Here is a 16,951-nt window from a genome sequence, read left to right as displayed (position 1 = left end):
AATTAAGATGGATTAATGCTGGATCTCTACGTACAACTCAGTCCAATTTGATTGAGTTCAGGTGGGAAACATGCGTCAGGTTTATTGCTTTATTTGAGATGTTTTGTCAGGAGTCCCATTACAAGACTCAGGTAAACTTAGTTCAAATGTACTTCTGCTTATCTACACTAGGTGGCACAGTAGCTTCTCACCCAAGCCTTGGATCCAGTCAGCAACATGTCAGATGTACTGTAGATGTTCTGCCAGACTATTCCTCAAGAGTATTGAGCCAGGATCATCCCAGTACAGCGAATTCTCATTCCACATAGCTCTCACTAATCTCTTGGTTTTGGAATATCTGCCATGTTAGGATTGTGTACTGTCCTACTAGTCTGTATCTGTGGCAGATTTCAGCTCAGTCTGGTTGCTTCCTAGACCAAAGCCAGAAATGTGAGTAGAAGGATGAGATCCTGATATTAAAAATGCAGTGGAACTGGCTACGAGGTTCAGTGTTGCGTTTGAGGGTTCTTCTGACTCGGGAGAACCCGTACCTCAACAAACTGGAAGACGACATTCCTCAACAGCCCAAGAACGTAGTCGCTCGTGAAAGTCTACACACCCCTTGCAGTCTTCACATTTTGCTGCCTTTAGCTCAAATTAAATCTCAACAGGGAATACATCAGATTAGTCTTTTCTTCCTACCAATCTACACAATCTACTACACATTTTCACATAACTAGACATGTTCCAAATAAATTAAACTGTTTTGATTGCATATGTTTTCACACTCGTTACTATTTGGTGGAGGCTCCTTCCCCAGCCATTACAGCTGTGAATCATTTTGAATAATATTCTACCAACTCTTAGGGCAACATTTGTTAATTGTTTTTGTAAAAATCGCTCAAGTGCAGTAAATTTAATTGAGAATCATTGGACAGCAATATTCATACCAGCCTGACATTCGATGTGTCCATATTTGTGTTGGTCTGTTTTTATCTCTAATTTTCCCTCTCGCTCTCTCCCATACTCTCTTGCTCTCTTTGTAATGGGCTAAAGGTTATTAACTGAATATAAATGTGTTCTCTTATTACTTTTCTGAGTTTAATAATTTTTCCAGAGCAAGAGACTGAAGGAAGTAGAGGCTAAGAGGAAGTGAAGTAAATGGAGAATGAGATGCCTCTGGGTAAAGTAGATGGCCTAGAAGGGTTTTTCATCTGGATTAGTGTTCAGAGTGAGGGATGAAAGAGAAGGGAGAAGAGAATCAAAGGCTCTCAGATTAAACTTCACCTCTCTAGGTAATAACTTCCGAGGGGAATGGAGCGAGAGAAGCTGGGTGACAGAATAATAATAGGGGTGTAGACACAATTTGTCATGTTTCTCCTCTCCCCGACAAACACAAGGGTTGTCATATTTCCATCACACATGCAAACACAGTATCTGTCAACTATCCATGCCAAATACCCATAGTGAATAGGGAAAGCTACATTTTGTCACCCATCCAAGACAGGGATAAATATTGCCAGCCTGTCTGCTGTTCACATATCGGTCTGTGTGCCCTGCTGTCGGGTAAAGGGTTGGTTCCAAGTCAATAGTGTGCCAGATGTTGTTGCTGTTTCTAAACAGCACCACACGGGTTGCAAAATTCTAGTTATTTTCCCCAAATTCCTAGGGTTTCCAGAAATCCTGGTTGGAGGATTCCAGGTTTCCTGCTTATTCCCCATTTATTCGAGGAATCTTCAAACCAGGATTTCTGGTAATAGTGGGAATTTTGAGAAAGTTACCAGGAATGTGCAAACCTAAGCAGCACTGTGTCCAAGATCATAAAGTTGATCTTCTACTACTGCACTCCCAAAGACAGCCTTTACAGCAGATGGGATAAGGATGTGTGGTCAGCTTCCCAAAGAAACCTGGCGAAGCACTTAGGAGATGGAAAACCATCCCAAAAGCAGTGACGCTCACTCGTGAAAACCTTCTGTTTCACAGGTTCAGTGAGTAAGAGTGAATTAACAATGAACAAATGGAGTACTGTAGCTGGGAGCCGTAGCCATAGCTGCAGAATGTAGGGGTGCTGGTTCTGCAGCAAACCCTGAAAAATCTATGTATATATTTTTTCACAAAGTAGTGTACTGGGCCTTTAACAGTCCTGTATTTTAGTACACCTTTAGGTATCCCGCAATACTATATATTAAAAAATGACAAATGTCAAAGAATCATAAGGAAAAAACAAACAAGAAATAAGACAAGAAAAACAGAACTTGAGTGTGCATAACTATTCACCCCCCCCAAAAGTCAATACTTTGTAGAGCCACCTTTTGCAGCAATTACAGCTGCAAGTCTCTTGGAGTATATCTCTACTAGCTTGGCACATCTAGCCACTGGGATTTCTGCCCATTCTTCGAGGCAAAACTGCTCCAGCTCCTTCAAGTTGGATGGGTTCCACTGGTGTACAACAATATTTAAGTCATACCACAGATTCTCAATTGGATTGATGTCTGTGCTTTGACTAGACCATTCCAAGACATTTAAATGTTTCCTCTTAAACCACTCGAGTGTTGCTTTAGCAGTATGCTTAGGGTCATTGTCCTGCTGGAAGGTGAACCTCCGTCCCAGTCTCAAATCTCTGGAAGACTGAAACAGGTTTCCCTCAATGATTTCCCTGTATTTAGCGCCATCCATCATTCCTTCAATTCTGACCAGTTTCCCAGTCCCAGCTCAATTTCAGTCTCATCTGACCAGTGTCTTCTTCCGTATGTTTGGGGAGTCTCCCACGTGCCTTTTGGTGAACACCAAACGTGTTTGCTTATTTTTTTCTTAAGCAATGGCTTTTTTCTGGCCACTCTTCTGTAAAAGCCCAGCTCAATGGAGTGTACGGCTTAAAATGGTCCTATGGACAGATACTCCAATCTCCGCTGTGGAGCTTTGCAGCTCCTTCAGGGTTATCTTTGGTCTCTTTGTTGCCTCTCTAATTAATGCCCTCCTTGCCTGGTCTGTGAGTTTTGGTGGGGGGCCCTCTATTGGCAGGTTTGTTGTGGTGCCATATTGTTTCCATTTTTTAATAATGGATTTAATGGTGCTCCGTGGGATGTTCAAAGTGTTGGAGTATTTTTTAGAACCCAACCCTGATCTGTTTGCTTGGTGGTGGTGTCCCTTGCTTTGTGGCACTGCAGACTCCAAGGCCTAGAGATCATGTGACAGATCATGTCACACTTAGATGGCACACAGGTGGACTTTAGCTAATTATGTGACTTCTGGAGGTAATTGGTTGCACCAGGTCTTATTTAGGGGTTTCATAGCAAAGGGGGTGAATACAATTCTTTATTTTTGAAATCATTTTTGTTGTTATTTTCACTTCACCAATTTGGACTATTTTGTGTATTTGTCAATTACATGAAATCCACATAAAAAATCTATTTAAATTCCAGGTTGTAATGCAGCAAAATAGGAAAAATACCAAGGGGGATGAATACTTTTGCAAGGCACTGTATGAGTTACCTTCAGTCGAGTCACGTGACACTCGTTTGTATGTGTTACATTCAGACGCCTCACGTAATGTTTGTTGGGGTTGTAGAGCAAAACGGAGAAGGATTTTTAGAAACCTGATTAGTCGACTGTCTTATGATTACCACTGCAACTTTCACCTCTAACCTACCATTAGACACACACACACATGCACACACACACACATTTAATGTATTGTATGTTCTTGACAGTGAATGTAGATTATGACAGTGGGTTTTGTGCAGAGGGTCTCCCCTGTAGACTGTGGCTCCATTCCAAATGGCACCATGTTCCCTACAAAGTGCACTACTTCTGACCAGTAGTGTTTTTACCTTTTGGGATGCAAGCTATGACAGTGTTTTAGGTAAGATAGGATCATTTTCCGGATTCATAGATGGGAACCCCCCCACTACTCTATAATTAAAACTCCAATATGACTTGGATGAAAATTCAGAGTGGGTGGATTTTCACTCTGCACCCCTCTCTCACACACACAGATGCATCTCTCTCTGTCTCTCACTCTCTCTATGTGTGTGACAGGTAGGGGGAGTAGATCTGTCAGAGAAGGGCACCAGCATGTCCAGCACTTCACTGGATTCACAATTAAACAAGGGAGAGAGAAAGGGAGAAGGGGCAGGAGAGGGAGAAGGGGCAAGAGAGAGGGAGAAGCGGCAAGAGAGAGTGAGAGGGAGAAGGGGCAGGAGAGAGAGAGGGGGAGAAGGGGCAGGAGAGAGAGAGAGGGAGAAGGGGCAGGAGAGAGAGAGGGGGAGAAGGGGCAGGAGAGAGAGAGGGGGAGAAGGGGCAGGAGAGAGAGAGGGGGAGAAGGGGCAGGAGAGAGAGGGGGAGAAGGGGCAGGAGAGAGAGGGGGAGAAGGGGGGGGGAGAGAGAAAGGGAGAAGGGGCAGGAGAGAGAGAGAGGGGGGCGAAGGGGCAGGAGAGAGAGGGGGAGAAGGGGCAGGAGAGAGGGAGGGGGGAGAAGGGACAAGAGAGAGGGAGAGGGGAGAAGGGGCGGGGAGAGAGGGAGGGAGGGAGAAGGGGCGGGAGAGAGGGGAGGGGGAGAAGGGGCAGGAGAGAGGGAGGGGGAGAAGGGGCGGGAGAGAGGGAGGGAGGGAGAAGGGGCAGGAGAGAGGGAGGGGGAGAAGGGGCAGGAGAGAGGGAGGGGGAGAAGGGACAAGAGAGAGGGGGGAGGGGAGAAGGGGCAGGAGAGAGGGAGGGGGGGAGAAGGGGCAGGAGAGAGGGAGGGGGAGAAGGGGCAGGAGAGAGGGAGGGAGGAGAAGGGGCAGGAGAGAGGGAGGGGGAGAAGGGACAAAAGAGAGGGAGAGGGGAGAAGGGGCAGGAGAGAGGGAGGGAGGGAGAAGGGGCAGGAGAGAGGGAGGGGGAGAATGGGCAGGAGAGAGGGAGGGGGAGAAGGGGCAGGAGAGAGAGGAGGGGGAGAAGGGGCAGGAGAGAGGTAGGGGGAGAAGGGGCAGGAGAGAGGGAGGGAGGAGAAGGGGCAGGAGAGAGGGAGGGGGGGAGAAGGGACAAAAGAGAGGGAGAGGGGGGAGAAGGTGCAGGAGAGAGGGAGGGAGGGAGAAGGGGCAGGAGAGAGGGGGGGGGGAGAAGGGGCAGGAGAGAGGGAGGGGGAGAAGGGGCAGGAGAGAGGGAGGGGGAGAAGGGGCAGGAGAGAGGGAGGGGGGGAGAAGGGGCAGGAGGTGGGAGAAGGGACAAGAGAGAGGGAGGGGGAGAAGGGGCAGGAGAGAGGGAGGGGGAGAAGGGGCAGGGAGAGAGGGAGGGGGAGAAGGGACAAGAGAGAGGGAGGGGGGAGAAGGGGCAGGAGAGAGGGAGGGGGGAGAAGGGGCAGGAGAGAGGGAGGGGGGAGAAGGGGCAGGAGAGAGGGAGGGGTGGAGAAGGGGCAGAGAGAGAGGGAAGGGGGAGAAGGGACAAGAGAGCGAGGGAGGGGGAGAAGGGGCAGAGAGAGAGGGAGGGGGAGAAGGGGCAGGAGAGAGGTAGGGGGGAGAAGGGGCAGGAGAGAGGGAGGGGGAGAAGGGGCAGGAGAGAGGGAGGGGGAGAAGGGGCAGGAGAGAGGGGGGGGGAGAAGGGGCAGGAGAGAGGGAGGGGGAGAAGGGACAAGAGAGAGGGAGAGGGGAGAAGGGGCAGGAGTAGGGAGGGGGGAGAAGGAGAAGGGGAGAAGGGATGAGAGAGGGGGAGAAGGGATGAGAGAGGGGGGAGAATGGATGGGGAGAGGGGGAGAAGGGGAGTAGAGGAAGGGGAGTAGAGAGAAGAGAGAGAGAGAGAAAGGGCTGGGAGAAGGGGGCGAGAGGGGGAGAAGGGGCTGGGGCTGGGGAGAAGGGGGGCGAGAGGGGGAGAAGGGGCTGGGGCTGGGGAGAAGGGGGCAGGAGAGAGGGAGAGAGGGGGGGAGAAGGGGCTGGGGCTGGGGAGAAGGGGCGCGAGAGAGGGGGGGGAGAAGGGGCTGGGGCTGGGGAGAAGGGGCGAGAGAGGGGGAGAAGGGGCTGGGGCTGGGGAGAAGGGGCGCGAGAGAGGGGGGGGGAGAAGGGGCTGGGAGAAGGGGCGAGAGAGGGGGAGAAGGGGCTGGGAGAGGGGCTGGGGCTGGGGGGCGCGAGAGAGGGGGAGAAGGGGCTGGGAGAAGGGGGGGGCGAGAGAGGGGGGGAGAAGGGGCTGGGGCTGGGGAGAAGGGGCGCTGGGGAGAGAGAGGGGGAGAAGGGGCTGGGGATGGGGAGAAGGGCGCTGGAGAGAGGGGGAGAAGTGGCTGGGGCTGGGGAGAAGGGGCGCGAGAGAGGGGGAGAAGTGGCTGGGGCTGGGGAGAAGGGGCGCAAGAGAGGGGAGAAGGGCGCGAGAGAGGGGGAGAAGGGGCTGGGGAGAAGGGGCGCGAGAGAGGGGCTGGGGGGGGAGAAGGGGCGCGAGAGAGGGGGAGAAGGGGCTAGGGCTGGGGAGAAGGGCGCGAGAGAGGGGGAGAAGGGGCGCGCGAGAGGGGGAGAAGGGGCTGGGGAGAAGGGGCGCGGGAGAGGGGAGAAGGGGCGCGAGAGAGGGGGAGAAGGGGCTGGGGCTGGGGAGAAGGGGCGCGAGAGAGGGGGAGAAGGGGCGCGAGAGAGGGGGAGAAGGGGCTAGGGCTGGGGAGAAGGGGCGCGAGAGAGGGGGAGAAGGGGCGAGGGAGGGGGAGAAGGGGCGCGCGAGAGGGGGAGAAGGGGCGGGGGAGAAGGGGCTGGGGTGAAGGGGCGCGAGAGAGGGGGAGAATGGGCTGGGGAGAAGGGGCATGAGAGGGGGAGAATGGGCAAGAAAGAGAGGGTGAAGCGGTGAAGGGGCGAGAGAGAGAGAGGGGGGTGTTTATATTTACAATGTAAAATAAGTTTATTACTTAATTGCTTCTTTTGGAAGAGAGAGTTTTGGGAGAGAGAGAGAGAGAAAAGAAGAGAGAGATACTAAAAATAAGGCCTCATGCTGAAATTAAATATGTTCTGTAGAAATGAAATAAACATTTAAGTATGCCACCTACTTTGGGAGCAGCTATGTGACAGTTGGTAAGCACATTAATATTTTACTGTTTTAGAGGACAGAAACGGCATGTGAAGCTTAACTCTAATTGGCTATTCTCTTTACTTGTATCACTCTGCATGAAAAACACCTGCTCCTCTCTTGTACCCACTGCTGTTGTAGTGACAGAATGAGAGCGCTGTGAAAAACACTGGCCGTACTTCCTGAACAGAATACTTTTTTTGGTAATTTTGTCACAGCACCCTCCAGCATGGACATGCGGTTGCATGATGGTTGGAGTGTGTGTAACTAATGTAACTAGCACACGTAGACAGAAAGGGATGTTTGTACAACACACACACACTCAGACGATGTGTCTGTGTGTCAGAGCCTAAGGCGACACAGAGGAGATGAGGATAGATTAACACCTAAGGTTTAAATACCTCCTCCAGCATAATGTCACCAAACACATGTGGGGGGATGTATGAAATCTCTCTCTCTCTCTCTCTCTCTCTCTCTCTCTCTCTCTCTCTCTCTCTCTCTCTCTCTCTCTCTCTCTGTATCTCTCTCTCTCTCTCTCTCTCTCTCTCTCTCTCTCTCTCTCTCTCTCTCTCTCTCTATCTCTCTGTATCTCTCTGTATCTCTCTCTCTCTCTCTGTATCTCTGCCTGTCAGCCCACCACACTATAATTGATTCCCAACCCACCAATTTACCACACTGTCCACTGGATGGTTTGATTCCAGGTGAGTGTACACCAATTTGAAGACGCATATAAGAAACCAAATTCAGAATCACACACACACACATACCTACCAGTGGTTTTCTAGGACAGTGGAGTGTGTTTACCCACCTGTTAACGGAGGAGGTCTTATATCCACTCTCATAGTCCACCCCATATATAATATGTATAACTGATAGTCTCACTCTTCACACCATGATATATAATATGTATAACTGATAGTCTCACTCTTCACACCATGATATATAATATGTATAACTGATAGTCTCACTCTTCACACCATGATATATAATATTTATATCTGATGGTCTCACGCTTCACACCCCATATATAATATGTATAACTGATAGTCTCACTCTTCACACCATGATATATAATATTTATATCTGATGGTCTCACTCTTCAGACCATGATATATAATATTTATATCTGATGGTCTCACGCTTCACACCCCATATATAATATGTATAACTGATAGTCTCACTCTTCACACCATGATATATAATATTTATATCTGATGGTCTCACTCTTCAGACCATGATATATAATATTTATATCTGATGGTCTCACTCTTCACACCATGATATATAATATTTATATCTGATGGTCTCACTCTTCAGACCATGATATATAATATTTATATCTGATGGTCTCACTCTTCACACCATGATATATAATATTTATATCTGATGGTCTCACTCTTCACACCATGATATATAATATTTATAACTGATCATCTCACTCTTCACAGCATGATATATAATATTTATATCTGATGGTCTCACTCTTTCACACCATGATATATAATATTTATAACTGATAGTCTCACTCTTCACACCATGATATATAATATTTATATCTGATGGTCTCACTCTTCACACCATGATATATAATATTTATAACTGATCATCTCACTCTTCACACCATGATATATAATATTTATAACTGATAGTTTCACTCTTCACACCATGATATATAATATTTATAACTGATGGTCTCACTCTTCACACCATGATATATAATATTTATAACTGATGGTCTCACTCTTCAGACCATGATATATAATATTTATAACTGATAGTCTCACTCTTCAGACCATGATATATAATATTTATATCTGATGGTCTCACTCTTCACACCATGATATATAATATTTATAACTGAGTCTCACTCTTCAGACCATGATATATAATATTTATATCTGATGGTCTCACTCTTCACACCATGATATATAATATTTATAACTGATGGTCTCACTCTTCACACCATGATATATAATATTTATAACTGATCATCTCTCACTCTTCACACCATGATATATAATATTTATAACTGATAGTCTCACTCTTCACACCATGATATATAATATTTATATCTGATGGTCTCACTCTTCACACCATGATATATAATATTTATAACTGATGGTCTCACTCTTCACACCATGATATATAATATTTATAACTGATCATCTCACTCTTCACACCATGATATATAATATGTATAACTGATAGTCTCACTCTTCACACCATGATATATAATATTTATAACTGATAGTCTCACTCTTCACACCATGATATATAATATTTATAACTGATAGTCTCACTCTTCACACCATGATATATAATATTTATAACTGATAGTCTCACTCTTCACACCATGATATATAATATTTATATCTGATGGTCTCACTCTTCACACCATGATATATAATATTTATAACTGATGGTCTCACTCTTCACACCATGATATATAATATTTATAACTGATCATCTCACTCTTCACACCATGATATATAATATTTATAACTGATCGTCTCACTCTTCAGACCATGATATATAATATTTATATCTGATGGTCTCACTCTTCACACCATGATATATAATATTTATAACTGATAGTCTCACTCTTCAGACCATGATATATAATATTTATATCTGATGGTCTCACTCTTCACACCATGATATATAATATTTATATCTGATGGTCTCACTCTTCACACCATGATATATAATATTTATATCTGATGGTCTCACTCTTCACACCATGATATATAATATTTATATCTGATGGTCTCACTCTTCACACCATGATATATAATATTTATATCTGATGGTCTCACTCTTCACACCATGATATATAATATTTATATCTGATCATCTCACTCTTCAGACCATGATATATAATATGTATAACTGATAGTTTCACTCTTCACACCATGATATATAATATTTATAACTGATAGTCTCACTCTTCACACCATGATATATAATATTTATATCTGATGGTCTCACTCTTCACACCATGATATATAATATTTATAACTGATGGTCTCACTCTTCACACCATGATATATAATATTTATATCTGATGGTCTCACTCTTCACACCATGATATATAATATTTATAACTGATAGTCTCACTCTTCAGACCATGATATATAATATTTATATCTGATGGTCTCACTCTTCACACCATGATATATAATATTTATAACTGATGGTCTCACTCTTCACACCATGATATATAATATTTATAACTGATCATCTCACTCTTCACACCATGATATATAATATTTATATCTGATCATCTCACTCTTCACACCATGATATATAATATTTATTTCTGATGGTCTCACTCTTCACACCATGATATATAATATTTATAACTGATCATCTCACTCTTCACACCATGATATATAATATTTATATCTGATGGTCTCACTCTTCACACCATGATATATAATATTTATAACTGATCATCTCACTCTTCACACCATGATATATAATATTTATAACTGATAGTCTCACTCTTCACACCATGATATATAATATTTATAACTGATCATCTCACTCTTCACACCATGATATATAATATTTATAACTGATCATCTCACTCTTCACACCATGATATATAATATTTATAACTGATGGTCTCACTCTTCACACCATGATTTATATCTGATGGTCTCACTCTTCACACCATGATATATAATATTTATATCATATTTATATCTGATAGTCTCACTCTTCACACCATGATATATAATATTTATAACTGATCATCTCACTCTTCACACCATGATATATAATATTTATAACTGATCGCCTCACTCTTCACACCATGATATATAATATGTATAACTGATAGTCTCACTCTTCACACCATGATATATAATATTTATATCTGATGGTCTCACTCTTCACACCGTGATATATAATATTTATAACTGATCATCTCACTCTTCACACCATGATATATAATATTTATAACTGATGGTCTCACTCTTCACACCATGATATATAATATTTATAACTGATAGTCTCACTCTTCACACCATGATATATAATATTTATAACTGATCATCTCACTCTTCACACCATGATATATAATATTTATATCTGATGGTCTCACTCTTCACACCATGATATATAATATTTATATCTGATGGTCTCACTCTTCACACCATGATATATAATATTTATAACTGATAGTCTCACTCTTCACACCATGATATATAATATTTATATCTGATGGTCTCACTCTTCACACCATGATATATAATATTTATAACTGATCATCTCACTCTTCACACCATGATATATAATATTTATATCTGATGGTCTCACTCTTCACACCATGATATATAATATTTATATCTGATGGTCTCACTCTTCACACCATGATATATAATATTTATAACTGATAGTCTCACTCTTCACACCATGATATATAATATTTATATCTGATGGTCTCACTCTTCACACCATGATATATAATATTTATAACTGATCGTCTCACTCTTCACACCATGATATATAATATTTATATCTGATGGTCTCACTCTTCACACCATGATATATAATATTTATATCTGATGGTCTCACTCTTCACACCATGATATATAATATTTATATCTGATGGTCTCACTCTTCACACCATGATATATAATATTTATAACTGATAGTCTCACTCTTCACACCATGATATATAATATTTATATCTGATGGTCTCACTCTTCACACCATGATATATAATATTTATATCTGATGGTCTCACTCTTCACACCATGATATATAATATTTATAACTGATAGTCTCACTCTTCAGACCATGATATATAATATTTATATCTGATGGTCTCACTCTTCACACCATGATATATAATATTTATAACTGATCGTCTCACTCTTCACACCATGATATATAATATTTATATCTGATGGTCTCACTCTTCACACCATGATATATAATATTTATAACTGATAGTCTCACTCTTCACACCATGATATATAATATTTATAACTGATAGTCTCACTCTTCACACCATGATATATAATATTTATAACTGATGGTCTCACTCTTCACACCATGATATATAATATTTATTTCTGATGGTCTCACTCTTCACACCATGATATATAATATTTATAACTGATCATCTCACTCTTCACACCATGATATATAATATTTATATCTGATGGTCTCACTCTTCACACCATGATATATAATATTTATAACTGATCATCTCACTCTTCACACCATGATATATAATATTTATAACTGATAGGTCTTCACACCATGATATATAATATTTATAACTGATCATCTCACTCTTCACACCATGATATATAATATTTATAACTGATCATCTCACTCTTCACACCATGATATATAATATTTATAACTGATAGTCTCACTCTTCACACCATGATATATAATATTTATAACTGATCATCTCACTCTTCACACCATGATATATAATATTTATTTCTGATGGTCTCACTCTTCACACCATGATATATAATATTTATAACTGATCATCTCACTCTTCACACCATGATATATAATATTTATATCTGATGGTCTCACTCTTCACACCATGATATATAATATTTATAACTGATCATCTCACTCTTCACACCATGATATATAATATTTATAACTGATAGTCTCACTCTTCACACCATGATATATAATATTTATATCTGATGGTCTCACTCTTCACACCATGATATATAATATTTATAACTGATCGTCTCACTCTTCACACCATGATATATAATATTTATATCTGATGGTCTCACTCTTCACACCATGATATATAATATTTATATCTGATGGTCTCACTCTTCACACCATGATATATAATATTTATAACTGATAGTCTCACTCTTCACACCATGATATATAATATTTATAACTGATAGTTTCACTCTTCACACCATGATATATAATATGTATAACTGATAGTTTCACTCTTCACACCATGATATATAATATTTATAACTGATCATCACACTCTTCACACCATGATATATAATATGTATAACTGATCGCCTCACACTTCACACCATGATATATAATATGTATAACTGATAGTTTCACTCTTCACACCATGATATATAATATGTATAACTGATAGTCTCACTCTTCACACCATGATATATAATATTTATAACTGATAGTCTCACTCTTCACACCATGATATATAATATTTATATCTGATGGTCTCACTCTTCACACCATGATATATAATATTTATAACTGATCATCTCACTCTTCACACCATGATATATAATATTTATAACTGATAGTTTCACTCTTCACACCATGATATATAATATGTATAACTGATAGTTTCACTCTTCACACCATGATATATAATATTTATAACTGATGGTCTCACTCTTCACACCATGATATATAATATGTATAACTGATAGTCTACTCTTCACACATGATATATAATATGTATAACTGATCGCCTCACACTTCACACCATGATATATAATATGTATAACTGATAGTTTCACTCTTCACACCATGATATATAATATTTATAACTGATCATCTCACTCTTCACACCATGATATATAATATGTATAACTGATAGTCTCACTCACACCTATAACACTCTTCACACCATGATATATAATATTTATATCTGATGGTCTCACTCTTCACACCATGATATATAATATTTATAACTGATAGTCTCACTCTTCACACCATGATATATAATATTTATAACTGATCATCTCACTCTTCACACCATGATATATAATATTTATAACTGATCATCTCACTCTTCACACCATGATATATAATATTTATAACTGATCATCTCACTCTTCACACCATGATATATAATATTTATAACTGATCATCTCATTCTTCACACCATGATATATAATATTTATATCTGATGGTCTCACTCTTCACACCATGATATATAATATTTATATCTGATGGTCTCACTCTTCACACCATGATATATAATATTTATAACTGATCATCTCACTCTTCACACCATGATATATAATATGTATAACTGATAGTCTACTCTTCAGACCGTGATATATAATATTTATAACTGATCATCACACTCTTCACACCATGATATATAATATGTATAACTGATCGCCTCACACTTCACAACATGATATATAATATGTATAACTGATAGTTTCACTCTTCAGACCATGATATATAATATTTATAACTGATAGTCTCACTCTTCACACCATGATATATAATATTTATAACTGATCATCTCACTCTTCACACCATGATATATAATATTTATATCTGATGGTCTCACTCTTCACACCATGATATATAATATTTATATCTGATGGTCTCACTCTTCACACCATGATATATAATATTTATAACTGATCATCTCACTCTTCACACCATGATATATAATATTTATAACTGATAGTTTCACTCTTCACACCATGATATATAATATTTATATCTGATGGTCTCACTCTTCACACCATGATATATAATATTTATAACTGATCATCTCACTCTTCACACCATGATATATAATATTTATAACTGATCATCTCACTCTTCACACCATGATATATAATATGTATAACTGATAGTCTCACTCTTCACACCATGATATATAATATGTATAACTGATAGTCTCACTCTTCACACCATGATATATAATATTTATAACTGATGATATATAATATTTATCTGATCATCTCACTCTTCACACCATGATATATAATATTTATAACTGATAGTCTCACTCTTCACACCATGATATATAATATTTATAACTGATAGTCTCACTCTTCACAGCATGATATATAATATTTATAACTGATCGTCTCACTCTTCAGACCATGATATATAATATTTATAACTGATAGTCTCACTCTTCACAACATGATATATAATATTTATAACTGATCGTCTCACTCTTCAGACCATGATATATAATATTTATAACTGATAGTCTCACTCTTCAGACCATGATATATAATATTTATAACTGATAGTCTCACTCTTCAGACCATGATATATAATATTTATAACTGATCATCTCACTCTTCACACCATGATATATAATATTTATAACTGATGGTCTCACTCTTCACACCATGATATATAATATTTATAACTGATCATCTCACTCTTCACACCATGATATATAATATTTATAACTGATAGTCTCACTCTTCACACCATGATATATAATATTTATAACTGATCATCTCACTCTTCACACCATGATATATAATATTTATAACTGATCATCTCACTCTTCACACCATGATATATAATATTTCTAACTGATCAATCACATCATGATATATAATATTTATAACTGATCATCTCACTCTTCACACCATGATATATAATATGTATAACTTATAGTCTCACTCTTCACACCATGATATATAATATTTATAACTGATCATCTCACTCTTCACACCATGATATATAATATTTATAATTGATCATCTCACTCTTCACACCATGATATATATTTATATTCTTCACACCATGATATATAATATTTCTAACTGATCATCTCACTCTTCACATCATGATATATAATATTTATAACTGATCATCTCACTCTTCACACCATGATATATAATATTTCTAACTGATCATCTCACTCTTCACACCATGATATATAATATTTCTAACTGATCATCTCACTCTTCACACCATGATATATAATATGTATAACTGATAGTCTCACTCTTCACATCATGATATATAATATTTATAACTGATCATCTCACTCTTCACACCATGATATATAATATGTATAACTGATACTTTCACTCTTCACACCATGATATATAATATTTATAACTGATCATCTCACTCTTCACACCATGATATATAATATGTATAACTGATAGTTTCACTCTTCACACCATGATATATAATATGTATAACTGATACTTTCACTCTTCACACCATGATATGTAATATTTATAACTGATCGTTTCTCTCTTCACACCATTAAACATAATATGTATAACTAATAGTCTCACTCTTCACATCATGATATATAATATTTATAACTGATCATCTCACTCTTCACACCATGATATATAATATGTATAATGATAGTCTACTCTTCACACCATGATATATAATATGTATAACTGATAGTCTCACTCTTCACACCATGATATATAATATGTATAACTGATAGTTTCACTCTTCACACCATGATATATAATATGTATAACTGATAGTTTCACTCTTCACACCATGATATATAATATTTATAATTGATAGTTTCACTCTTCACACCATGATATATAATATTTATAACTGATCATCTCTCTTCACACCATGATATATAATATTTCTAACTGATCATCTCACTCTTCACACCATGATATATAATATGTATAACTGATCGTCTCACTCTTCAGACCATGATATATAATATTTATAACTGATCATCTCACTCTTCACACCATGATATATAATATTTATAACTGATCATCTCACTCTTCACACCATGATATATAATATGTATAACTGATAGTCTCACTCTTCACACCATGATATATAATATTTATTTATACTCTTCAGACCATGATATATAATATTTATAACTGATAGTCTCACTCTTCACACCATGATATATAATATGTATAACTGATAGTCTCACTCTTCACACCATGATATATAATATTTATAACTGATAGTCTCACTCTTCACAGCATGATATATAATATTTATAACTGATCGTCTCACTCTTCAGACCATGATATATAATATTTATAACTGATAGTCTCACTCTTCACATCATGATATATAATATTTATAACTGATAGTCTCACTCTTCAGACCATGATATATAATATTTATAACTGATAGTCTCACTCTTCAGACCATGATATATAATATTTATAACTGATAGTCTCACTCTTCAGACCATGATATGTAATATTTATAACTGATAGTCTCACACTTCACACCATGATATA

This window comes from Oncorhynchus keta, chromosome 19 (genome assembly GCF_023373465.1).
Source record: "Oncorhynchus keta strain PuntledgeMale-10-30-2019 chromosome 19, Oket_V2, whole genome shotgun sequence".
Taxonomy (NCBI): Eukaryota; Metazoa; Chordata; class Actinopteri; order Salmoniformes; family Salmonidae; genus Oncorhynchus; species Oncorhynchus keta.
This window is presented reverse-complemented; position numbering follows the sequence as displayed.